Source organism: Bison bison, unplaced genomic scaffold, assembly GCF_000754665.1.
Source record: "Bison bison bison isolate TAMUID 2011002044 unplaced genomic scaffold, Bison_UMD1.0 scf7180017864490, whole genome shotgun sequence".
In the NCBI taxonomy this organism is placed as follows: Eukaryota; Metazoa; Chordata; class Mammalia; order Artiodactyla; family Bovidae; genus Bison; species Bison bison.
In genome coordinates, this window is record NW_011495049.1 from 5,422,954 (window position 1) to 5,448,826 (window position 25,873).

The following is a 25,873-nucleotide window of genomic DNA, read 5'->3' on the forward strand; positions in this document are numbered from 1 at the left end:
CTTGCTTTCTCTCAGCCCTCCCACCAGTGTTCACTGAGCATCTGCTATAAGCCAAGTGTTGTGCTAATCATTTTTATATTTATTATTTTATTTAATCTTCACAATATTGTAAAACAAGCATGATTACTTAAAATTACTTGTGCGTGTATATAGGTAAGCTTGTATATGTGCTGTGTATAATAAGGCGTACATACACCAGTACATGTGTATATTTATGTCTATCAAATATGTATGTGTGTGTGCTTAGTCCCTCAGTTGTGTCTGACTCTTTGCGAGCCCATGGCCTAAAGCCCGCCAGGTTCCTCTGTCCATGGGATTCTCCAGGCAGAATACTGGAGTAGGTTGCCATTTCCTTCTCCAGGGGATCTTCGCAGCCCAGGGATCAAACCCGGGTCTCCTGCATTGCAGGCAGATTCTTTACCGTCTGAGCCACCAGGGAAGCCCCTATCAAAGATGCTGTTGCCATAATCTGCATGTTACTAAATCTAGTGTAGCAGATATAAGTGGAGACAAACTTGATGAGATTGAGGAAGTTAGACCTAGGATGAAACCCAGATATATCTAAACTTCTGAGTTGATCGTAACTTCTCTCTTAGACCAGAATATTTGGAAATGAAAACTTTGCTATGTTTCTTTATATTCAACCCCCATATTATTTAACTAAATCTTGTACCAAACAAGAAATGTCTTCATATTTTATTTCTCTGAACACAATTAAATATAAAAGTATAATGTTTGGAGCTCTTCTATCCTAAACTAATAACAAAATTTCATGAGGTGCAATCTTGAATAGATTAAGCCTTTGCCTAAGAGTCAAAGAACTGGACTCATTTGCTTCCAGATAATTTTGATGTAAATAATTAGAAACAGCATCAAAGATATGGTCAAAAGTAGGTAAATTTCAATCATGAATAAATAATTTAGGATTAAATATATTGTTACCCAGAAAAACAATCTGAAATGAAACAGATTACAGTATCCTGAAGGCAAAATGGACTCTACCTGAACATAAAATTTTTGTTTTCATTTTTTAATGTTTTTCTTGGCACTTTGGATTTATTGATGTTATGACATTTATTACTCTGCCTTGTGACAGCCAATTTATCTGCATTTCCTTTCTAGACTGTGGATTTTCTTTTTTTTGAGGCTACCACTGCAAGTTGGTCTTTTATTGTATATAGAATCCTTTACCATAATTAGACCACTAGGAAGTTTGTAGAAATGAATAAAGGACTTTTAAGAGCTCAAAAGAAAAAATGGAATCATATGCCCAGGGAGTAGGCCATTTTAATATATTTTTATTGAGATATAATTGATTGTAACATTATATTTATTTCAGGTGTGCAACATAATGATTCAGTATTTGTATATATTGCAAAATGATCACTGCAGTAAGTCTAATTATAATAGCATCCATCACCATACATAGTTACAGAATTGTTTTCTTGTGATGAGAATATTTAACATCTTCTGTCTTACAACTTTCAAATAAGCAATACAGTAGTATTAATTATAGTCCTCATGCTATGCATTATATCCCCACAACTTATTTCTTTTATAACTGGAAGTTTGGACGTTTGGACCTTGTGACAACATTGATCCATTTTTGCCCACCCCTTACTCCCTGCCTCTGGCAACCAATAATCTGATCTCTGTATCTGTGAGCTAGGGGTTTGTTTATTTTTTCATTTTTTTCTAAATTCTACAAATAAGTGAGATTATATGGTACTTGTCTTTCTGTCTGACTTATTTCACTTAGCATAATGCCCTCAAGGTGCATCTATTGTGTCAGAAAGGATATTATTCTTTTTTTATGGCTGAATAAGATTCCATTGTATAACATACCAGAGGCTTCCCAGGTAGCCCTACTTTTAAAGAATCTGCCTGCAAATGCAGGAGACAAAAGAGATCCAGGTTCAGTCTTTGGGTCAGGAAGATCCCCTGGAGGAGGAAATGGCAACCCACTCCAGAATTTTTGCCTGGAGAATCCCACGGACAGAGGAGCCTTGAGGGCTATAGTCCATAGGGTCACAAAGAATCAGACACAACTGAAGCTACTTAGCACACAACACGCATACATATACATTTTCTTTATCCTTTCATTTATTAATTTTGACACTTTTTAATGCATGCATGGTTGGCCTGGTGATTTAAAATACAGATTGATGGATGTACTGCAGAGACTCTGAATCAGTAGGTATGGGATCAGTTCACGAATCTGAATTTTTTTTAAGTACCTCAAGCATTTCAGACCACACTTCAAGGAATGTGGTTACCTTAAACAATTTTAAGAAGTGATTGAGAAAGATCCTGATTGGTGATTGACTCCCAAACGTGCTTTCTCTGCTTTGCACATTTACATCCCTGTTGCTAAGCTTCATGTGGAACACTTAATCCAGCAGTCCCTCCTGCCGTCTTTTCCATCCCGACTTGAGGCTTTTCCTGGCTACCCCCTTACCTGCGCACTTGCTTTCTTTTTCTCTTTTTCTCTCCATCACTGTGTATAAAACATTCCCATGATATGAGTTACACAAAGAGCTGCCTTGATTACTTTTTATGCTGTTTTTATAAGTATGCACACCTTTTTACTAGATACAAAATTATTTCTCAAAATCTCATCTCTTTGTTGAAAATACATTATATCTCATAAGGAAGTAAACGGAAGAGGTGGATTATATATGTAAAATCATTAAAGAGGAAAATCTACAAATGTTATGACTGGTAGATGGAAACCATACAATGTTTGCCTGAAACAACTTCTGAAACTCCTATTCTCCAAATTTAATCCTGCTAGAAATACCTGTAATCTGCATTTTAACAAGCTACCTTGATGATCCTGATGTAGATGTTTTGTGATGAACTTTGCACTAAAGATATGGTAGAAGCAGGTAATTAATGGATTTTCACACAGTTTCCATCTTTAAGTCTCAGTCAAATATTTTCCTACTCAAATATCTACATCCGGATCTAACCCTTCTGCTTTCCTTTGTGTTCTACTGAGGCCTCAAGTAGCCAGTCAGGGAAGAAATAACATATGATATGATATATCTTAGAAATAACCTAAGATATGAACATAAGATAAAACTTTAATAGGTTGGCAGGTTTATTTTTAAGATTCTAAATATCTGATGTTTTTTCCTAAAAGGGTAAGAGAATGGGTCGGTTTAGCATATTTCCTGACAATCTGGAATTCCCATAAAAATACACAGAGATCTGGAGGATATAGCATTAAATTTAGCTATGAGAACTTTGATTTTCTTTCTGATGCTATAATTTCCTTCACACTGTCTCTTGAATGGTTTTCACGGTCTGGTTGTGTATTTTCTTTACACACAGGAAAATTCATAGATGTGCTAGAGACATCATTTTACTTAAAGGCATGTTAATTTTTTTAAAAGGACGTATTAGTACACTCAGTGGTCCCAGAGATGGTTGTTGGATGAAGTTTACAGGAGAGGTGTACCTACCTCTCAAGTTGGGATCAGCAAACTCCAACCCAGAAACCCAACATGGCTTGCTGCCTGTAATTGCCTGGTCTGTTGGCAAAAACTAGGTGTATCTTTTCATTCTGAAACACTTTATTTTGGAAAAAAAAATTGTAATGGTTTCAAACTCAAAAGCAGAATAATATTTTGTAACTCCTGAAAATTATTTGAAATCCAAATGTTAGTGGCCTATAAATAGTGTTGTTGGCACACAGCCGCACGTTGCATGTGTGTGTGTGTGTGTAGTTGCTTTCAGATCACAAAAGGCACTGTTCTGTAGTTACAGCAGAAGCCATATGTGTCGCTCGCTGCTGGGCGCACTATAAATCGCAGTGAAGCGGTTACGACTTGACAGCGTTTCAAGTGCCCCGTGTATCACCTATCCATGTGAAAAGCCATTTCCAAAGATAAAATACACAAAATCTCGTTATAGATCAACATTAACAGATGAACATCTGCAGTAAATTCTGGTCATCGAGAATGCTCGCTTTGAACCCCAATTAAGCCAAATGTGAGCCCATACATACAAAAAGAATTTCAGCCTTTTCGTGAGATTATAAAACGTTATACTCTATTCTTAATATTATATTTTAAGTCAAAAGATGGGAGGACATTTATTTTCTTTCTTGCTGGGTATCTACACAGTATCCAGTTTCGCTGCCTGGTCTATAAATCTAAAATATGTATTATCTGGTTGTTTACAGCAAAATTTTCTTGACCCCTGTTACTGAACATTGAATGCACAAAAACTGAGGTGGGTAGTTTGGTATGGAAAATGGCTCAGTGTGATAGAATTATCTTTCAAAAATATGATTTTCCTTAATTATATACGTAATACATGTTACTGACAAAATTTAGAAAAAGGCTACAAGGTATAAGTAAAACCCCACCCCTTTAATCTTTACCATCTGTGTATGAATAAATAATACCAATACATCAGTGTATTTCCCTCTAGATCTTTTTTCAAATAGTTTTATATTTTTTAAAACTTGGTATAAAAACAGTGCTCATTATAGTTTAAAACTTTACGAGGAATACTTGCCCATGTCATTTGCCAAACTTTGTAGATGTTATTTTTATGATTTAATGGTATTCATTCATTTGGATGTGTGGTAATCTGAATTTTCCTTTTAGTAAGATTATTAGATATTTGGTTTTGACTTTCTTCCCTAAGGAAATGGCAACCCACTCCAGTGTTCTTGCCTGGAGAATCCTGGGGATGGGGGAGCCTGGTGGGCTGCCGTCTATGGGGTCGCACAGAGTCGGACACGACTGAAGTGACTTAGCAGCAGCAGCAACCTTATAGTGAATAATTCAGTTGTTCAAACTTCAGGAATCTTTTTTTATTTAAATATAGTTGATTTACACTCCAGTGTTAGTTTCAAGAGTACTGCATAGTGATTCACTTATTTTTTCTGATTATATTCCATTATCGGTTATGATAATATGTTGAATATAATTACTTGTGCAATATAGTAAATCCTTGTTGCTTAACTGTTCTATGTATTGTAGTTTGTATCTGTTAATCCCATCCTCCTAATTGGTCCCTACTACCCTCCCTCTGGCCTTCGGTAACCCATTAGTGGAGTTTCTATGTCTGTAAGTCTTTTTCTGTTCTGTATATAGATTCATTTTTATCATTTTTTAGATAATTTAGATATCAGATAGTATTTATCTTTGGCTTTCTGACTTATTTCATTAAGGTCTATCTCTAGGTCCATCTGTGTTGCTACAAAGAGCAGTATTTCATTCTTTTTGCTGCTGCTGCTTCTGCTAAGTTGCTTCAGTCGTGTCCGACTCTATGCGACCCCATAGACGGCAGCCCATCAGGCTCCTCCATCCCTGGGATTCTCCAGGCAAGAACACTGGAGTGGGTTGCCTGGAGAATCCATGCATTTCCTTCTCCAATGCATGAAAGTAAAAAGTGAAAGTGAAGTTGCTCAGTCATGTCCGACTGTTAGCAACCCCATGGACTGCACCCCACCAGGCTCCTCCATCCATGGAATTTTCCAGACAAGAGTGCTGGAGTGGGGTGCCATTGATGGCTGAGTAATATTCCATTTTATAAATGTATATTGTATATATATGTGTATACCACAGGTTCTTAAGACAGTCATCTGTTCGTGATTTCTTGGGTTGTTTCTATGCCTTGGCTCTTGTGAAACATTGGTGTGCGTGTATCTTTTTGAATTATAGTTTTGTCCAGACACATGCCCAGGAGTGGCATTACTGGATAATACAGTATTCTGGTTTTAGTTTTCTTAAGAACTTCCATACTGTTTTCCATAGTGGCTACACATATTTACATTCCCACCAACAGTCTCGAAGGGTTCTCTTTTTTCCACGTCTTCTCTGGCATTTATTATTTGTAGACTTTTGAGGATGGCCATTCTGACCATGGAGAAGGCAACGGCACCCCACTCCAGTACTCTTGCCTGGAGAATCCCATGGACGGAGGAGCCTGGTGAGCTACAGTCCATGGGGTCATGAAGAGTCAGACACGACTGAGCAACTTCACTTTCACTTTTCAGTTTCATACACTGGAGAAGGAAGTGGCAATCCACTCCAGTATTCTTGCGTGGAGAATCCCAGGGAAGGAGGATCCTGGTGGGCTGCCATCTATGGGGTCACACAGAGTCGGACACGACTGACACAACTTAGCAGCAGCAGCAGCAGCAGCGTTCTGACCAATGTGAGGTGATACCTCATTGTGGTCTTGATTGGCATTTCTCTAATGATTAGTGACACTGAGCATCTTTTCACGTGCCTGTTGGCCATTTGTATGTCTCTCCAAAAAAAAGTATTTCCAAAATTTTTAAGTGATATACTGCCTTCATTTATTTAATATAAGATTTATTTTAAGAGTTTGGATAACACACCTTAATTTTTATAAGCACACTCTATGGGTAAGTCAAGCTACCCATTAGTTGCTTGATAAAATAAAGATTGCTTTATCCTGTGAAAGCCTAGTGGTAAAAGGATAGTTAAGATAAAGGCTCTAGAGCAAGCCAGGGGCCTTTAAATCCTAACAAGGTGACCTAAGTAAAGTAATTAATCTCTGGAAGTTGGAAATAACAGTGAGATTTGTCTCATAGGGTAACTACCTTCCCAGTTAAAGTAAAGGAGGTTTTATGTGTATGGATCACTGTTGGGCAATCAGTAGGAGCTCAATAAATGTTAGTTGTAATATAATAAAACTATTCAGCCCTTTTCTCTCACTTAAATTGAGAAATACATATCTGACTTTGAAAACTAAATCTTCCTTCTACGTTAAATTCAGCTTTTCCCAATGTGAAGAAGAAGCACTGTCAAATTTCCAAAAGCTGTAGCAATGCCACTAATGTCCATGAGACAGTCCCTTAATCTCTGTTGAATTCTCCTTGCCTCATCTTTATGGATTACTCAGAGAATTAAATTAGATAACATATATAAAAGACTTAGCCCAACCCCTGTATGGAGTTAGCCTACTGTGTGCCTGCTAAGTTGCCTCAGGCATGTCTGACTCTTTGCAACCCAAAGGAGTATAGCCTGCCAGTCTTCTCTGTCCTTGGGATTCTCCAGGCAGGGATACTGGAGTGGTTGTCATACCCTCCTCCAGGGGATCTTCCCAACCCAGGGATTGAACCCATGTCTCTTACCTTTCCTATACTGGCAGGCGGATTCTTTACCACTAGCGCCACCCCGGAAGTGCTCCTGTACCTTGTCATATACGCCAATAGCAACAAACATTTAAAGTCTACAATTAGACAAAAGATGCCTCCTCACCCCTGTGGCTTTCCAGAAAGTTCCCTAATCCCCCTTGGTGGAGAGTGGATCACAGGGTTTTCTTGGAGTGATGGTAGCCTCAGCTGCATAATCAAACAACTGTGCTTTGAGGCAAGCGGACTTAATTAGCCGTGTGTGTCTGTGTGTGCGCATGTGCTATGAGCATAAGGAAGGAAAAAATAAATATAAATGGGTCAAATGGAAGACATTTAAATTTCAGGCCCACAGCTGTGCTGTGGCTCCTTTTGGCTTCTGACATCAAGTTCCTCCTAATAAAATATTAAATGTTAATAAAAGAAATGTTAAACAAAACCACTATTAGTTTTTGGTCAAGTTCCTTTTACACTTCTATTTAATTCAAACAAGCTAGTGGGCACATTCTTTTTCTCCTGCTCAACTTGAAATGGTTACAAACAAATAACCTCTCTCAAAATCTTTAATCTCTCTGAAATTTATTCTCCAGGAATATTAGCTCACCTTATTTTTTTAAGCAAAAAATAAAGTTCATTATAATTTGTTAATCTAACTCTGCTGCCAAGTTGGCTGTTTTATTTAACAATAAATTGAATACAAAAGCTCCCTAAGGCAGGAAGATAGAGTACTAAGCTCTGAAAGTTTGGCAGTTTAATTGACATTTCATAGTAGCCTCAGGCAGAAGTTAATTTCAGTACTGGTTATATACACATTGTTTTTTGTTGTATAGGTTACTGCGTGTGTACATACATAAACATATATCTGTCTTGAGGGTTATGCTACAAGTACATTAAGTATGATTTTGTTTGCTTGTTTTATATATACTCCTGCCTGTATCATATAAAATTTCATGTTAGAATTGTGAAAGAAAAGTTACTCTTTAATGATTTTTTTCAGAATGTCACTCTTTGGAAAGTTATGTTATTTTTAAGTTGGGTGGGCATCACTAGAAAACAAAAAATAAGTTTCATATCCTGTAACAGTTTGAATAGTGCCCCCTAAAATTCATAGTTTAAAGCCCTAACCCTCCTTATCTCAGACCTTATCTAGAGATAAGAAGTACTCAAGTTAAAATGAGGCCATTTGGCTGGGCCCGAATCCAAAATGACTGGTGTCCTAATGAAAAGGGGGAACTTGGGCGCAGGAGTATAGAGGAAAGACGATGTGAAGAGATGCAGGGAGAAGACCATCTGTAAGCCAAGAGACTGGGACAGATCCTTCCCTAAGCCCTCAGAACAAGGAAACCCTGTTAGCACCTTGCTCTTGAACTTCTAGCCTCCAGAACCATAAACAATGAATTTCCTTGAGTAATCTCCACTACTTTGTTGGACAACCCAGCAGAGTACACTTTCCCTTAAAGGAAATGCAATACCTTATAACAACAATCTACCTTCAAACACACTAAAGAAAGGAAACCAAGAGTGTACTTGATTGCTCATATGTATTGAGTGACATTTGGAAAAAATTTTAACCTATTTGAAATCAGTCTTTAATCAACTCATGACATAGATGGCCACACTCAAAGGTCCCAGTCCCTCATTAACATCCATCAGAAAGTCTCTTCTCTCAAAAAATGCTTAAAGTGGGAAATGAGAAAGATAACCACATATCTTTTAAGTGGACCAACTTTTCTTTAGGGAGAAAGGAAAACACCTCTCAAACATGCTGTGAATTACGCTGCATACATTCTATTGCCTACATTCTAGTAAAAAGCAAAAATCTATCACCCGTATCCTGTGAGAGTACAGTGATATTCTGGAGCCTGGTATTCATAGTTTTACTTTAGGCAGGTTAGGTCTCTTTATAATTTCTCCCCCAGGGTTGAGGTCTTCATCCAGCTGCTGGCCCTATTAGGGAGTCAACTAAAGGATTATGAGGCTTTATAAGTCCTAATGTTGTTGGGGCTGGTAATTCATGAGCAGTAGATGCAAAAGCCACAGGGAAAAGCTCAGAGCACCGGGAGAACTAAAGACAGGAAGGCAAGAGTCTCTATGAGCCTTCAGATTAATCTTCCCAGGAAGGAGTGGAGACACTAATGCTTGAGGAACATAAAAACAGACTGCAAAAAACGGGAAGGAAAAAAACCACATTATAGCTTTTACTTATTTTGTTGGACTTTTATTTCCAAATCACACAATTGTCTGAGATGATTTAATGCACAATTACATAAAAAATGAAATTAACATGTTTTTAAAAGCATAAAAGCAACTGCTAAATAAAGCCATAACATTTTTCTCTGCACTCCCAAGATAATGAAGCTTATTTTTCATCTCTAACTGTGCTTCTGTGTCATAAGGATGGAATTTGGGGCAGGAAGGGGGCAGGGAAATAGACTTTTGTTACCAAGAGGCTATCTTGCAGCTCCCTGGGAAGTGGCTTTTGTCATTTTCAAAGTGCAGCGGGCTGAGCAACAGAAGAGTAAGGCCTGTGAACAGTGTCATTAGGACACCAAAGCCCTCTATCCTGGATCAAGTTACAAGGGCAAGAGCAGAGGAGATGGAAGGTGACAGAGGGTACGTAATTTGTGTCTTGGTACCTATTGGGCAGCAAAATGCTGACTGTTGATTTAAGATGCTTCTTTCCTTTGATATAGGTATAGCCACCTTAATAATGATATATACCTGTGCACATACATGTATGTGAAACCTGATAGAGACCTCTCCCTCTGTGTAAGTACACCCACCAGTTTTACATACAACACACATTTGTAAACATACAATTATGTTCAGACTGTCTCCGGGTTCTAGTTGAAATGTTTCCACTATCATTATGAGCCATAAAATATTCCTGCAAATTTCTGAGAAAAAATAAAATCATGTCTTATTTTCAGAATGATTTTCATAGTCAATGTGGTAGAGTGTAGTGATAAATGAAAAGTAATGATTCTACTAAAAGCCTGAGTAATATGAACATATAAGAGTATCTGGGCTTCCCAGGTGGCACTCGTGGTAAAGAACACACCTGCCAATGCAGAAGACATAAGAGTCACAGATTCGATCCATGGGTCAGGGAGATCCCCTTTAGGAGGGCATGGCAACCCACTCCAGTATTCTTGTCTGGAGAATGTTATGGACAGAGGAACCTGGCAGGCTACAGTCCATTTTGTCGCAAAGAGTTGGATGCAACTGAAACGACTTAGCACGCATGCATAAGAGTATCTACCGTATTCCAGGATGGTGCTTGTGTCGGGAATAGAAATAAACTTACAGGGCTCTGCTCCTGCCCTTAGAGCCCACAGTCTCTCTGATTTTTTTTTTTTTTGTCCCATTCCTTAAATAACAGCTAATACAAGTTACTCATGCATGGATATATGTCCAGAGAATACATCACTAAAGGGAAGAATATAATTGATTGCTGGTTTTTCTCTGTCTCAGCTACTGCATGGGCTTTTTGGTTGAGGACCCTGTGTAAGTTGGAGGTGATCACTCTAACCCCTATATGCTTTGCCCAGGCAAGATGAGTCTTATCAATGGGCCAAATCATTGCCTAGTGTGCATCTTTTTTATATTTTCCATGGTTTAAAATGTAGTGGGAGAAAAATATTAAAGGTGCAATGATGCTTCACATCTATGAATTAATTAATGAAAAGTTTTATGTGAACATTCAGAAAAAATGTACATATATACGTATAAAACTATCAAAAGATATTTGTGCTATCTTAATGGGGGTACGGAATTAAATTACAAGTTAGATTGGACTTCTAAGAGAATGACCTGAAGACATCGCATCTTGACATAGTACCATAGTGGAGAGATTTGTGGAGCTATCTTTTTAGAGGATTCTGATAATGATCTAGTCTAATTCAAATTATCTTTGGTTTGGGGCTGGATATTAGTGTCACTCTTAAAAGTTATCTGTAAGAATCTTAGGTGTTCAGGCTAATATCTGAATTTGCACAAACATTTGGGACATGATCTGTGAGAAAAGAGAGCCCTGGAGGAAACCAAAAGCCTTCAACCTTAACCAGAACCAGACAGGCTAGTGGATATCTGTGTGTGTGAGCACGTGTTTGTGTGCCTGTAGGTGTGAATGCATTGATTATGTTTATTTATGTGTGTATATTTGTGTGCATATGTTTTGTGTATTTATATGCATATATGACTATGGGTAATATGTATGCATTGATCATGCATGTTTGTGCATGTGTTTTGTGTGCCTTTGTGTGTAGTATATATGTATGATTAAGTTTGTGAGCTCTATGTCTGAGTGTGGTTCAATGCCTTTTTAACTCTCATAAATTTTTTTTCATTTATTCTGATTAACACTGTTAGTCCTTTCAGGCTGCTTTTACAAAATAACACAGACTGGGTAGATTATGAACAAGAGAAATTTGTTGCACTTCATTCTGTAGGCTCTAAGTCTGAAATCAAATGTGGTCCCTCGTCTAGCAGCAAACTTCTCACTGTATCCTCACATGGTGTAAGGGATTAGAGATGGCCTTGGAGCCACTTTGTAGGAACTAGTCTCATTTAGGAGAATTCCACCTTCATAGCTTTAGCACCTCCTAAAAAAAAAAAAAAAAAAAACCCACTTATTAATCCCATCTCCTTCAAGGGTTAGGATTTCAACATATAGATTTTAGGGGGACACAGACATTCAGACTATAGCATTAACTCATGGAATTTCTGCTTTTATAAACCTATTCTATTAAGCCATTTGCCTAGTTAAGTACCAAGTAAAGAACCATATTAAATATAAAATGGCAGACAAGAGTATAGGATGGTTCCTTAGCTGTGTTACTCTAGAAAGTTTCAGATAGACTACCTCATATAAGTCTGGGTTACTTATTTTGTGTTCAGCTGTTTTCCTCCACATGTATTGAAGCAATGTATAATGCAGAATCTAAAGAAATGTCAATGCTTTCTTAAACATTATTAACATAGTATTTTCTGGTCCTAAAATTTATAATTTATAAAGTTATTGTGAACATATTTTAGAATATTTTAGAGTATGATTACATGAAACCCCGCAGACTTCACAGATAATATTTGATTAGGTAAACAGAATCACACACACACAAACATGAACTGAGCATTAGATCTCATCCCTTTCTCCTGCTTAAGACATCACTTCAGGAATTTTTCTCTCTTCTTTCATCACCAATTCTCTTTCTTGAATCTTCGCTATAAGTATTAAATAAGTTTTTATGTTGCCGGTTATTTTTTCAAAATCTGTTGTTGATTGCACTTCCTCCACTAGCAGTGGCCCCAATTCTTTCCCTTCTCTTAGTAGAAAAACGCCTGGAAATCACTGCCAACACACTGTCCTCTCCCTCTCTCTTAAAAAACATTCTGTTCCACTGAAACTGACCTTGTAAAGGTTATTAATGACCTCCATGTTGCTAATCCCATTGTCCATTCTCACTCTTTTTTACCAGATCTGTTAAGTCTCATTTGACCCAATAGATCACTCCTGTCTCCTGGAAACATTTTCTGTTCCCTTGGCCTCCAGGATGGTTTTGCACCTAAGTCATTAACTGCTTTTTATGAGTCCTCTTTGCTTTGCTTTTCTCTATGAAACTTATCACCTTTCAACATACTATTCAATATACTTGTTTATTTCTCTTGTTGGCCTCTAGTCCATGTGCCCCATTAAGCCAGAGATTTCTGCATATTTTGTTCATTGCTGTCCACATCCCCTGTGCCAAATATCGTAGGTACTTGATACATATATTATTTTCAGAAATAATAATATGATTGACATTGTACTATAGGTTATACATGCTGATGTGCTTTTTTTGTTTAATAATACTCAAGAAAGCCCCCATTTTGTGAGATTTATTTTCCTAGTACAGTATGATCTGTTTCTGGTCATATAGTATCCTATTGTATTAATGTTACTATTACTGGATATATACATAGCTTGAATTTTTAATTAATAGAAAGTATATTACCTTCATAAATGTCCATCTCTATAAATATTTGTACATCCTTCAGGTTATTCCCTAAGAATTATTTTTCTGGAAGAGGTAATTTTGGACAAAGTGTGTGCTGATATTATGGGTTTAGGTATATTAACTGAATTAACCTCCAAAAAGTTGGCGTTTACTCTTCCATCATAGATTGTAAGAATACCCTTTACCCAGCATGCCGAGCCACATCTTATATTACCATTAAAATATCTCACCAACTTGATATGCAAAATGCATATGAATTTTAATTTGCTTTTTTATTTTGGAAGAATTTTAGATTTATAAATGTCACAAAGATAGTATAGTCTTCCCTAATGTTAACATAGTACATAATCTTTGTACATTTGCCAAAACTAAGCAATAAACATGGTATATTTTGATTAACTAACTCCACCTAATAACATTTTGAGTTACTGTTTTCACTGATTGAATCCCACTCTCTCCATTTGTCATTTGTATGTCTTCTTTCATAAAATGTAATTGATGTTATTTGCCAGTTTTTTTTAATTGTATGATATATTTCTGATGAATTAACATTGTTCATTTTAGATATGATAGACTGAGATCTGTTGAAAGTAGTGATCATTTATACTGACTTGTCTCAAAATGTCTATTGTATTATCAGTAGTTTCTCCTAAATTGGTAGATGCTTTATGACAAAAAGGTTGCATCATCCTAAGTATTTGGGAAACACTGATACGTAAGAGAATGCAACCGTGACTTTTTAACTGAGATTAATTAGATTCAAGTTATTCTTGATTTATTAGTTAAATCTCTGTTACAAGTGAAAAATTCTGACTCAACTTGCTTAAACACAAAAACTAATGGATTGTGTGATATAATGATAAATCCCACGATAAGGGAGCTAGATTCAGAAATCCCATGTTGTCATTAGGACTTGGCATCTCTCTGTTTCTCAACTCCACATTGACTTCATTTGTCTTGACCTGCAGGATAGTAAGAGGGCCTCCAGCACAAATCTCATGGACCACTTATTTGTTCCTGAACCAATCACAGTGACATGAGAAATAAGCTGCGCTGAATGGCTTTTTCCAGGGGCAAGTGTCCACTCCTAGAAGTAGATAGAATCTCATGTACTGAGATAGAAAGAATGTATATCCCTGAATAAAAATTGTGAGCTGTTTCCTAGAGTGAGTATGAATGTCATGGAGTTAAACAATAAATGTCTGCTGTTATTAGATTTCACACATGATCATTAAGAAGTCCACTTTAATTTCAGATGAAACCACACAGTATCCCAAAACTGTCATGAGCATTGTTTTCAATTACCTGTGACATAAGTAGGATAAACTTTTTTTTTTTTTACCCCATTCTACCTATGAGGAAACTCAGCTCAATGATATATAGTTAGTGGTGCTAAAAGCCAGCTCTTATTCCTTATTTACTGATCATTATTTCCATCTGTAACTGCATTACTTAGAACCATTACTTGTAACCACACAGAAAATTTAACACTCAACATCAGTTTTTACAGTGGTCCATCAGCCACTAGGTCATTTATTAATGCCTTTTGTTCAAATGTTCTAATGACCCACTATCCATGGTACATTTCACAAACACATTTGAAAACTTTTGAGGCTTTCACCAAAAGGCTGTCGGCTGTTACCCCAATGTTCTACAGCTTAGATCTCCTACTGTGAATCCTCTGGTCTTTCTTTTATTTTGCTATGTATCTACACTGTTGTCAAGGATACCCAGCTCTCTACTCTCCTGCCTGAACAGTCAACAAGGTGTTCTATTAAAAGTCCCAATTAGACTTATACAGCCATTCACCTGTACATTCATCTCTTTACTCTCTCGCCCACCCACACTCAATGCCCTGATCTAAAAAATACCAAGAGGCCAGGAGTCATCAGGAGAATGAACAAAGTACATGAGATCTTCGGGTATCACATAATAGCTATGGCAATGTTACCTCAAGTAATTGCTGCCCTAACAAAGCAGAACAAAACCAGATTGAAAAGATGTAAATAAAGAGAGTGAGAGAGCAAGGGGATGGTGGCGAGTTTTTCAATTTTATGACTGTTGTATTATTAGAATTTTAAAGACTAAAAGGGTATTTTCAATGTGAAAATTATTGCTTGAGGTAGGGCAAGAGAAAAGTTAGTGAGATAGCAGAGAAGCCTAATTTATAGCATCATAAAATGGTATAAATACTTGAAATTCAAATTGTATTATTTAGTTTGTAAATGTCTAGCTAATTTTCAAATTATGAGGCAGTATATAGTAGTGGTTAAGAACAGGGGTTTTAGAATCGGAGATGATGATGATGATTCCACTTACTGCTTGAATGTCCTTGGAGATTGCATAATCCTATCTGAGACTCAGTTTCATCCTCTAGAAAATGAAATTACTAAAATTACTAATAATAGTGCCTACACCGTGATACCTTATGAGGATGCAGCAAGATAATGCATATAATGCATTGGCTGCAGCCTCTCCACAAAGAAAGAAAGAATCAATGCATGTTAGTTTTCTTTTAATAATACATAATGTTATTAAGAAGGTTGTGAGCAAATCTTTCCTTTTATCTTTAGGCTTTTGTAATTTTATAAAATTTATATGACTCTTTAATAATTTGTATAAAGCTTTGAATGTTTTCTAGTAAGCTTATCCCTAATGCTATGCAGAGGCAAAAAGCAGACAAGAAAACAAGGATGCTTAGTCTCTGGAAAAGAATCCTCAGGAATATGATGCTGGTCAGGATGAGGAAGACATTACTTTTATCCTGTGTGGCCACAGGGGAAAGAAAATAGATGCGTGAATGGAATGTTCAAGAAGACAGATTTTGGTTAATTGTAATATGACTTTTACTCACTCTAAAATTCAAAATTAACCTGTAATGCTAAAGTCTGCTTCTAGAGAAAGTCAACTCCTTTCCCTAGAGGTTTCAGATATGAGCTGGGCAAAATCTTAGCCAGGAAATTATAGAGAAGATGCATTTGTGGAACAGAGGGTAAGAGTGGGTTAGGTGAGGTGGTTGGAGGAGACTTTCCTGCTGTGGCACTCTGTGATTCTGATTTTCAAGTGAAAATCAGATATTTTTGTTTTTGATAGATGTGCATTCAATCGCTCATTCAGGAAACCTTTATTGATACAACAAGAAACATCAAGGAAACTTGCTTGTTAAGAGTATAGATTGTGGAGTCTAATATGCCTGTGTTCAATACTGGTCTTGGCATTGAATCTATTATGATTTGGGCAAATGACTTGACATCTCTGTGGCCTTTATTTACTCACATTAAAAAAGAAGTAATAGTTTTACCTAGAAGGAATCCTAGGAGTATCAAATAAAATATAACATAATAACCTTAGCACAGTTCCTGGTATCTGTTATGCACTCAGTAAATGTTTACTATTGTTACTATTAATAATGAGAAAATGAAAAAAAAATTTATATATGCAGGATCAAAGATGAATTGCCTTCTATTTTAAATGTTGAGAATTTAGTAAATGAGGAAGACTTGAGCATAACTATCTAGAATCCAATGGAGTAAATAATGTATGCATATGTCTCTGTAGGAATCAGTTCATTTATTCAGACTATAGGTGTCTGTACCTATTAGGTAGAAAAGGTCCCTGATATGATGGAATTTTGGGGGCTCCAAAATCACTGCAGATGGTGATTGCAGCCATGAAATTAAAAGACACTTACTCCTTGGAAAGAAAGTTATGACCAACCTAGATAGCATATTAAAAAGCAGAAACATTACTTTGCCAACAAAGGTCCATCTAGTCAAGACTATGGTTTTTCCAGTAGTCATGTATGGATGTGAGAGTTGGACTGTGAAGAAAGCTGAGCACCAAAGAATTGATGTTTTGAACTGTGGTGTTGGAGAAGACTCTTGAGAGTCCCTTGGACTGCAAGGAGATCTAACCAGTCCATCCTAAAGGAAATCAGTCCTGGGTGTTCTTTGGAAGCACTGATACTAAAGCTAAAATTCCAACACTTTGGCCACCTCATGCGAAGAGTTGACTCATTGGAAAAGACTATGATGCTGGGAGGGGATTGGGGGCAGGAGGAGAAGGGGACAGCAGAGGATGAGATGGCTGGATGGCATCACTGACTCGATGGACATGAGTTTGAGTGAACTCCAGGAGTTGGTGATGGACAGAGAGGCCTGGCGTGCTGCAATTCATGGGGTCGCAAAGAGTCGGACACGACTGAGCAACTGAACTGAACTGAACTGAATAGTGGAAGAAGAATCATAAACAAACCATATAAAATAGAGCAGTAGACATAAAGAATGACATCTGGATAGCAGGTGTGGTCAGGACTCACGTGGCCGAGGAGCCAACAGGATCTGTTACTTGAATGGTGAAAAAAAGTTTAGAGGGAGGCAAGATGGCTTCTAGATGGACTCACTAGGTCACCTTCATGCCAAAAAAAAACATGATATTAGAGTTCATTCTTAAAGGATGATTATAGTCATGATCTTTCTATCAGTCAATTCACTCAGCTAGTACTTCGTGTGTTTGTCAGACTCACTATAATTAACACTGAAAATTCAGGGGAATATTATCTCATGGAGCATAAGATGGAGAACAGGTAGCTGTCTCTGAGATGGAAGAAGCAGCAACAGTATCAAGGGTAAGAAAGCACACTTCTTGCAGAAAATATAACAGAGAAAAGGCTAGAAAGTTTTAGAAGTTTAGAGGATATAGAACTTCATTCTTCAGATAATAATAAATTACTTAAAATCTTTTGAACAGGAAGTAATAGGATCAGATGTTTGAAAAAACAACTCAGGGACCGTTAGGAAACTCTTTCAATAATTATGTATGGTGTTATATGACTTCTTTCTCATTCATTCATTCACACATCCATTACTTCAGCAAGTACTGAACCTGTGTGTCCAGTTCAAAGCAAGAGGATTAGTAGAGGTTTACCGTACTAAAATTACAGATGCAAACAAGTAGAGAACAGACATATTTGAAGCCAATACATGAAGAGGACTGTAATTTCAAGTGAAATGAAGGTTTAAAGAAATAACTGTAAATGTGTTTTTTCTATTCTTTGTTAGAAAAATAGAAGCTTCTTTTAAAAATCCCATTATGCTATTTTTCTGTCTACCTTAGCCTGTTATGAGCAAGACTTAAAGTTGGATTGAACAGATGACCCTAGATAAAAATGCTAGGATAAGAAAAACCTAATATATTCAACCAACTGTAATAATTCACATTTTAAGATTTCATTTAGACTATTATGAATAATTTTAATATACAGTCTCTAAAAACTATAGTTAGATGACATTTTCAGTCCACAAAATCAAATGAATTTATTTAGATGATATACAATCTTTCTAATTGTGGAAATTTCATATAAGGCTTTTATTTTAATAATTTCAAATGAAGATTGTACACTTTTGTTGAAAAGGCCTCATGGTCAGGTTTTTCAAATGCCACTCTCAGTTTTGTGAACTAGTGCAAGTTCATAGTTATAGAAACTGGTATGTAATCATGCTGCTTTCCTTTCAAGGTCACAAAAATAATGTAAATTTCCTCTAAAAAATTTTACTTTTACATAATTGAGAGTGGACAACCAGGATTGACATAAATATGAAGACAAAGTTGGCAAACACAAAATGGGAGTTGAGCTTGAAAACTTTTTGGCAAATCTTCTTCAACCTACAATAGCAATCTTCCTTTCACATAATCACTGATTATGGGATCACAGAGATAAGGCAGTAGTGGCCAGGTGTGTTTTGTGACCCAGAATCGATTAGAGCAGGAAGAAGATACACAACCAAAGCTGGAATGAACAGATTCTAGCAGAGTTCCTTCTGGAAGCATGGATAATGGGAGTTGGGAATGAATGTTGTTAAGCAAGTTCCCAGAATAACTGCTAACAATACTCAACATAGTGGAAGTGCCTCAGTTTCTTCCCTTCCTGGTCCCGATTGTTCCTCTCTGTGTGGACCCTTTTCAGGTGTCCAGCACCCTAGCAATAAAATGCCTACCTATTTTTAGGATAACTTAAATTAGTTTTTATTGTTTGCAACCTAAGAACAAAACAAAAAGAACTTAAACCTAACAGTTAAGCACTGTTCACAATAACCAGGACATGGAAACAACCCAGGTACTCATCAAGAGACAGTTGGCCTAAGAAGACGGAGTACATGAATGCAACGGAATACTACTCAGTCGTAAGAGAGTGAAATAACGCTATTGGCAGCAACACTGATAGACCTAGAGAATATAGTGGTCACTGAAGTCAGTCAGAGAAGGGCAAACGCTATATGATATCCTTGATATGTGAAATCAAAAAAAAATACAACAAATGAATCTATATTCAAAACAGAATCTATTGATGTATGCAAATGAATCTATATACAAAACAGAAACAGACTTAGAAAACAAACTTCTGGTTACTACAGTGGGGGAGGGGGAGAGACAAATTAGTATGGGATTAAAAGATACACACTACTATACACAAAACAGGCAAGCAACAAAGATTTACTGTATAGCACAGGTAATTATATTCGCTATCTTGTAGTATAATCTGCAAGAAAACAAAAGCCGTGATGCTGCACATTTGAAACTAACACAATATTTAAATCAACTATGTTTCAATTAAACATAAAAATAAATAAAAATAAAGTTAGCCTAGCATTTATTCAGTATAAAATTTTTTCAGCTAAAGAAAGAAGAACCCATTTGTAAAAAAGTGTTTCTTGTGACCTCAAAGACAAGATATATTTTTCTGTGGTTTTGAAATTTTACAGAATATTATTTATAGGTTCTCCCATACTTTACTCTACCCTGTACTAACCCAGAGTAAAGAGAATTCCTAGTGCAAGCAAAGGAAGTTCAGCCTTGCCACAAATATAGATGATCTTGAACTCTAAATCAATTGGAATGGATTTTAAAACAGAACTAGGACAAGTCCTTTAAGAAATTAAGTTAGGGCCGACAATAGTACTTCTAGGGTAACACTGTGATGTTGATGTGATTGATTTCAGCCTATTGCTTGAAATATTCACAAAATTCTCCTTCCTCATTTAGGTCTCTGAACTGTTCAAGGGTATGTTTATCAGCAGCAGGGAGAAATGCCTGGTAGCTTTAGAAGATTGCCCTGTCTCTTTGTATTACTTCTTTCAACTCTGATGTTTACTTCAATGTTTAAAATGACGCTGAGGGGATCTGTAGGTTCAGATGGATTTTGGTAAGCTGAAACTTAATGTCACTGAGACCAAAACTTTCCCAAACAACAACAGGCAATTATTAATCACTTCCTCTTTGTCCATTATAAATCTTCCCTTTTTTGTTGCTGTTGCTTTTTTATTTAATGATATGTATTAAAAATTAATGGTGAAATGATTTTAGAAGAGTGCCCACTTGTATTTTGTTAGCAGGTGTAATTCATGAAGAGCCTTGTGCAGAAACCTCCATTCCAATGCCCCTTCCTGACAATCCAATTGTGAGACGCGATCACTATTTATTAATTGCTTGGGCTGCACTGTCATGGTTTATGATGTTAGCACAGACCATCGATTGAGTTACATTCTTGTATTCAATTAGAGACTGTGTGTTATTGTACGTGTTAACACTGTGGAACCACAGATGCTAGCCATCTGTACGTTTAATGTTTTTTCCCCCCCGCAGTCCTCAAAAATGGGGCAATTTAAATCAGAACTCCTAGAAAGACTTACAAAACAAAATAGGCACATGAGCACATCAGTTGCAGATTTAAAAACAAGGGCCGTGTAAAATTTGAATTTGAAAGACTCTATCTAAAGTATCTGCATAATTAGAATCATGCGGCAACTTAATCAGCCTAGGTGGTCACTTCCCGCTGAGCAGGAGTGAATGCTGGTTTCTCCTGTCAAAATATTGTCCTCTGGCCAAAGGAGGACCAAGTTACAATGTAGTAAGATCTTAGTGATTAAGGATGATACAATCAGAGGAGATAAAGCATGTTCAGATGAGGAAAGATGGATGAGTAGCAAAACAGTCCTAGCAGGACATGTAGGAAAGAAACAATCTGCCCCTCACTTCCTTCTCTCCTGGCACCTAGTGCTCTATTGATACTTCCCAGTAGAGAAATATACCTCCCGGTATAATTTACAAGGAAGCAGAAGCACACGAAAGCCATGCAGCCTGCCACAGGCTCTAATTCCTTAGACTCTTTTCATAAATTATTCCAAATAGATGTTCTCCTACAAAATAGATCCTTACAAAGATGCCTCCACAGTGCTGAGCAGGACCATCACTTACCCTTGACAAACCCCACATTCACCGTGGTCCGTTTTGTCACTTAATGTCAGTATGGATTGAAGCTTTGCTGCTTTTGCACAACCATGACCTCCTCTTTGAAAACATGAGGTGTACACCCCATTGCTCTGGCCAAATTCCAGGTGAGGTAATTACATTCTATTACCTAAAGACCCCCTGTAGTTTCAATTAGAAAAATCGTTTTGCCTCACTCTTCTACCTGTGGTGTTGTGTAAGGGTAGGTGCCCCACTGCTAAACAGCAAACTTGTCTTACCCTGGAATGAGCTGCTGTTTGTCATCATCCTTAATTAATATTTATTGGGTACCCACAGGGTGAGTGGCTTGGGACAGGATGACTTGGTAATTAAGTGTCCCCAAATGCCAATCGTCTCCTTTGAGAATGAATATGCAGGACCCAAGTTTGAACGGTCTATTCATTATCACAGAAATAGCGTGTATCCTTGTGATACGGCACTGCTTTACTAGCTTCTGATATCTGTCCATCTGGTACACCTCTGATCAAAAATATCCTTCAGATCATTGGATCCTACTAGCCTCGGAATTATGTCAAGAAGCTCTTTGTGGGAACTGACCAGAGAGTGTGCGCTGGCCTTTCATATCCAACCAATTGCAGATTACACATCTCTGTTCTTCTGGGGGGCTCAGAGGAGGCACGTTTGTTGTCCTAATGAGCAGCATGGGCTTTTAACGTTGAACATGACCTCCGTGTATCTAGGATTACATTGTCATCTGTACCATCTGCTATTCTTTTTTCTTTTTTAATTTTTTTTGCTATCTAGCTCTGTTCACTGGATGCACATGAAACTCTTAGCATCAGATTTGATGCTTTCCCCCACCCCAGTTTCTCCAGATACTATCTTGATTTATAGTCTGATTTTTAGGTCTGTCTGTTGAGTGACTTTGTACTTCAGTGGTAATATGTACTTTTGCCATGTTTCGACTACTTTGCCCACACATTTGGAGATTGTGGGTTTTCGAGCTTAACTTCTAAGGGGCCATGACATTGCCATGAGGGATACAAATTTCAAGGATTATCTTTTCCAACCAAAGAGGCTCCATTCTTGTACTTGAAAGGTTGACCCTCTGATCTAAATGTCTTATATGACACAGCTGTACATGCATGCATCCTGATGCAGGTGCTGGGAGGTGCAGAGAGGAAATGAAGCAGTTGCCTTCTGCAAGCTTCTACTCTAGCACTAAAATAGACAGTCCTGCACAGACAGCATCACAGAGAGCCTCTAGGTTCTGTTCTCTCAAGGATGATGGCAAAACACGAATTTAGAAAAACTACACCTTTTGTGTTTTATTTTTTAAAGTTTTAGTCCAAATTGAAAATTGTCTCATTACCTCGTCTCTGTGATTTCAAGAGAGGATGACCTGTGTAGGAGTGCCATTAGTGAGACAATGAAAATACAATTCTCTCTTTGGGGGATTATTTAAAAATGTACAATTGCTTATATCTTACTGCAGAACTGAGTTTGAGAGCTTTATGTACAATGGCTGTATAAAAAGATTTAGCTGTATAAAAAGAATAATACTGAGTCTAATGCAAAAAACTTTCTAGAGTGTATTAAAATGGATCATATCTGCCAAAATACAGGCACTGTCTCCCCTAGTTCAGCAAGTCCTCTTTCCTTGCCTGTTTTCAACCTGCTGCCCCTGTCTGATCCCTTCTGCTATGTTACCTGGAATCTCTTTCTATTGCTAACAAGTGTCCTGTATCCTTAATGTTGTCCTAGGAGTGACCTTCACTGTCCCACCATCAGGTGACTAAACCACAGGTCCTTTTTCAGATCTCATCCCTCAGTTGCAAGCAACATACATGACTCTGGGAAAACGAGCAAAAGAGGAATTTGGTAGAAGAACGTGGGTGCTCAGAGAATTGCTGGGCAGGCGAAAGCACCAAGTGCTAGAAATGGGCCTGGGGAATGTGTGCAAAAAAAAAAAGAAGTCCTGTTTTAGAAATGCATTCTGAAATATTTATAGATAGCATAATGCTCTTTCTAGATTTTGCCTCCAAAATTTTCCATTATAGGGTGAGGGCAGATGGGGCTATAAAGGAAATAAGAATCATCTTGAGTTAATGAGTCCTGTCCCTGGATGATGGGTATGTGAGAGTTCATGGGCTCTGGGGCATGTTTGAAATTTCCGTGGAAAACAAGTCAAAATGAAAAGATGCATCCAAGGCTGGTTCTCCTGGGAGCTTCCCAGTGACTTTGAGCTTATAGAGAGGGGCATGTGACTCTTGGATAGATTTAAGATGCCCTCTAGGGAAGACACACAATTCATAGCACTTGCCCCATTCTGATCCATTCAAGGTGTATATGTGTGTATGTTTATGTGTATGAATGTATGTTCTTTGAAATGAGTATGTATGTGAGTATAGGAATGTGTGTGCATGCACGTGTGTATGATAAGTCTGGCAGTGTGTGAGGCATGCAATAAACACGACAGAGTTGAAGTGCTCTGCTGTCTGCAGCAGGTCTGTCCCTTATTCAGTTGGCAACTGTCCTGTTTGATAATCATTTCCATCTTTGAGGTTTCTGTCCAGTGAATACTAAACCCAAAATACAAATATCCTTTTCTGCCTGTTGAGTATGTTTTATTATTGTGAAGATAAGTCTTGTATGCTCTCAATCAGTGCAACATAATGTAAAAAGATAATCTGCAATGTAGTTTGTTATCAATAAATTTTCCATATTATGTTTCAAAAATTAAAAAAAAAAAAGCCAACTGAGCAGGAACCAAGGTGACCTGGATGACTAAGAAGAAGGGAAGAGAGAAACTGTGAGCAGCTGAAGAACTGCCTGGTTAGGGAACAGCAGGTAAAATGAGTCCTTCCCTTATTTTTGTTTCCATCACTGGGCTGAAGTCCCAGTTCCAGGCAGGCAGTATCTGATGGAACTGGTTTCAAGCTGTCTCTAGAAGATGAGTAGAAGATTCTGGGAGAATATAGGCTCTTCCAGGGGTGTGATGAGATTCACTGGGTATTTGACTAACCAGCACCAACAACTCTGAGTCCAGCAGAGAGAGGCTGTTCTTCAAAAGGAAGACAGAGAGTTGTTTGACAGAAGGAAAAAATACTGAGTAACCCCAAATAAGAAATGTCCCACTCAGTATTCTTCATGACTTACAGCTGCTCATTTTGTTCTTCAGCTTTAAAATTTCTAGTGGCTTTAGTTACTGTATAATCAATCCCATACTCCTTTAATTTGCTATCAAAGCATAGACTTTTATAAACAACCCGAATCTACCTTTCTGTTTTTCTCCCTGTCTATAGATTGAAATCACACTCAGGTTATAGATACTAGTCATGAAAATCATGTCATAAAAATCATTTTTTTTAAATATGTTGCTTATTGTCATTCCTGGATAACTCAGGTCACGCTTCTCTTTCTACCTGAATCACCCTCTTTTCCGCCTTTACTCTGCTAATTCTTCATCACCCCTCTTGATACAAAACATTGCAACATGTGTTCCATCGCACTTAGTTGGAAATCTCTGTGGGCTGGCCTTTTTAGTGTCATGATCAGGGTGCCTGCGCTTCCCTCTTCAGCCTGGAGAGCAAGCTCCTTATGGGCAGGGATCAGGTTCTTTAACCCCATATGCGTCCCCTAACATGGCCAATGACATACGGTGCCATGTACCATGTGACCAACCATCATGAGTTTTCAGTGAGCATCTCATGCTCTGGCTGTTAGTTCTCGATGATTGTGACTTTGTACAGATGTGTTCACAGAGTTGTCTTAATCCATATCTTCTCATATTTCATTTGATATTTTTTATAGACTTCTCTGTCCTCATTCCCATTCCCCAAATCCTTCTTCCATCTCCTTATTCTTCCCAACCCTCTGCCAGTTTTCACATTACTCACCTTACAACTGAACCAAGGCTGGTGGGAGCCCTATGGCTGCCGTGATCTGGGCTAAGTCATTGTGAGGACTTGTTAACTCAATTGCTCCCTCTTCCTTGATGAAGATCATTCGGGGACTTGGGGTAGCTGAATTTCACCACACCCCCACCTTATTTTGGTTTAGGGTGGCAGTTCTTAGAAATATATTTATCAAACAAACCAGTTATCTTAGCAGAAGTACAGGGGGGAAGGGGGAAAACAGTGAAACAGAAATATATCAAGAGAAAGCTTGGTTTTTGTTACTATTTGTGTAATTGTCACCCCTAAAATGAACTATTTTTCCAAACTTGACATTTGACAAAGATAGCGGGGAAATTGGAAGGAAAAAATAAAAAGTACTAGGTCAAGTCGCTTGCTCCAGATATTTTTGGCATGGCTAGATGTGCTAGGAATATTTCAATTTTGACATGAACTCTGACCACGTTTCACTTGTAAATGACCAGATTGCATATATTTACCCAACAGGATAGAGTTTGTGATCACAATATTGTGATGCACTGCGGCCATATTAAGGATTCAGCAGAGTTATTTGAGCTGTGTATCTACAGCGTCTGGTGGAAGAGCTTGAG

The 25,873-nt window shown here is 37.5% G+C and overlaps 1 protein-coding gene across 1 annotated transcript in view; it reads left to right on the plus strand.

The window, feature by feature from the left end:
- The window catches only part of TENM2 (teneurin transmembrane protein 2), a 1,056,669-nt gene that overhangs the window by 191,041 nt on the left and 839,755 nt on the right, over positions 1-25,873 (plus strand). The gene's annotated exons all lie outside the window — the stretch shown is intronic.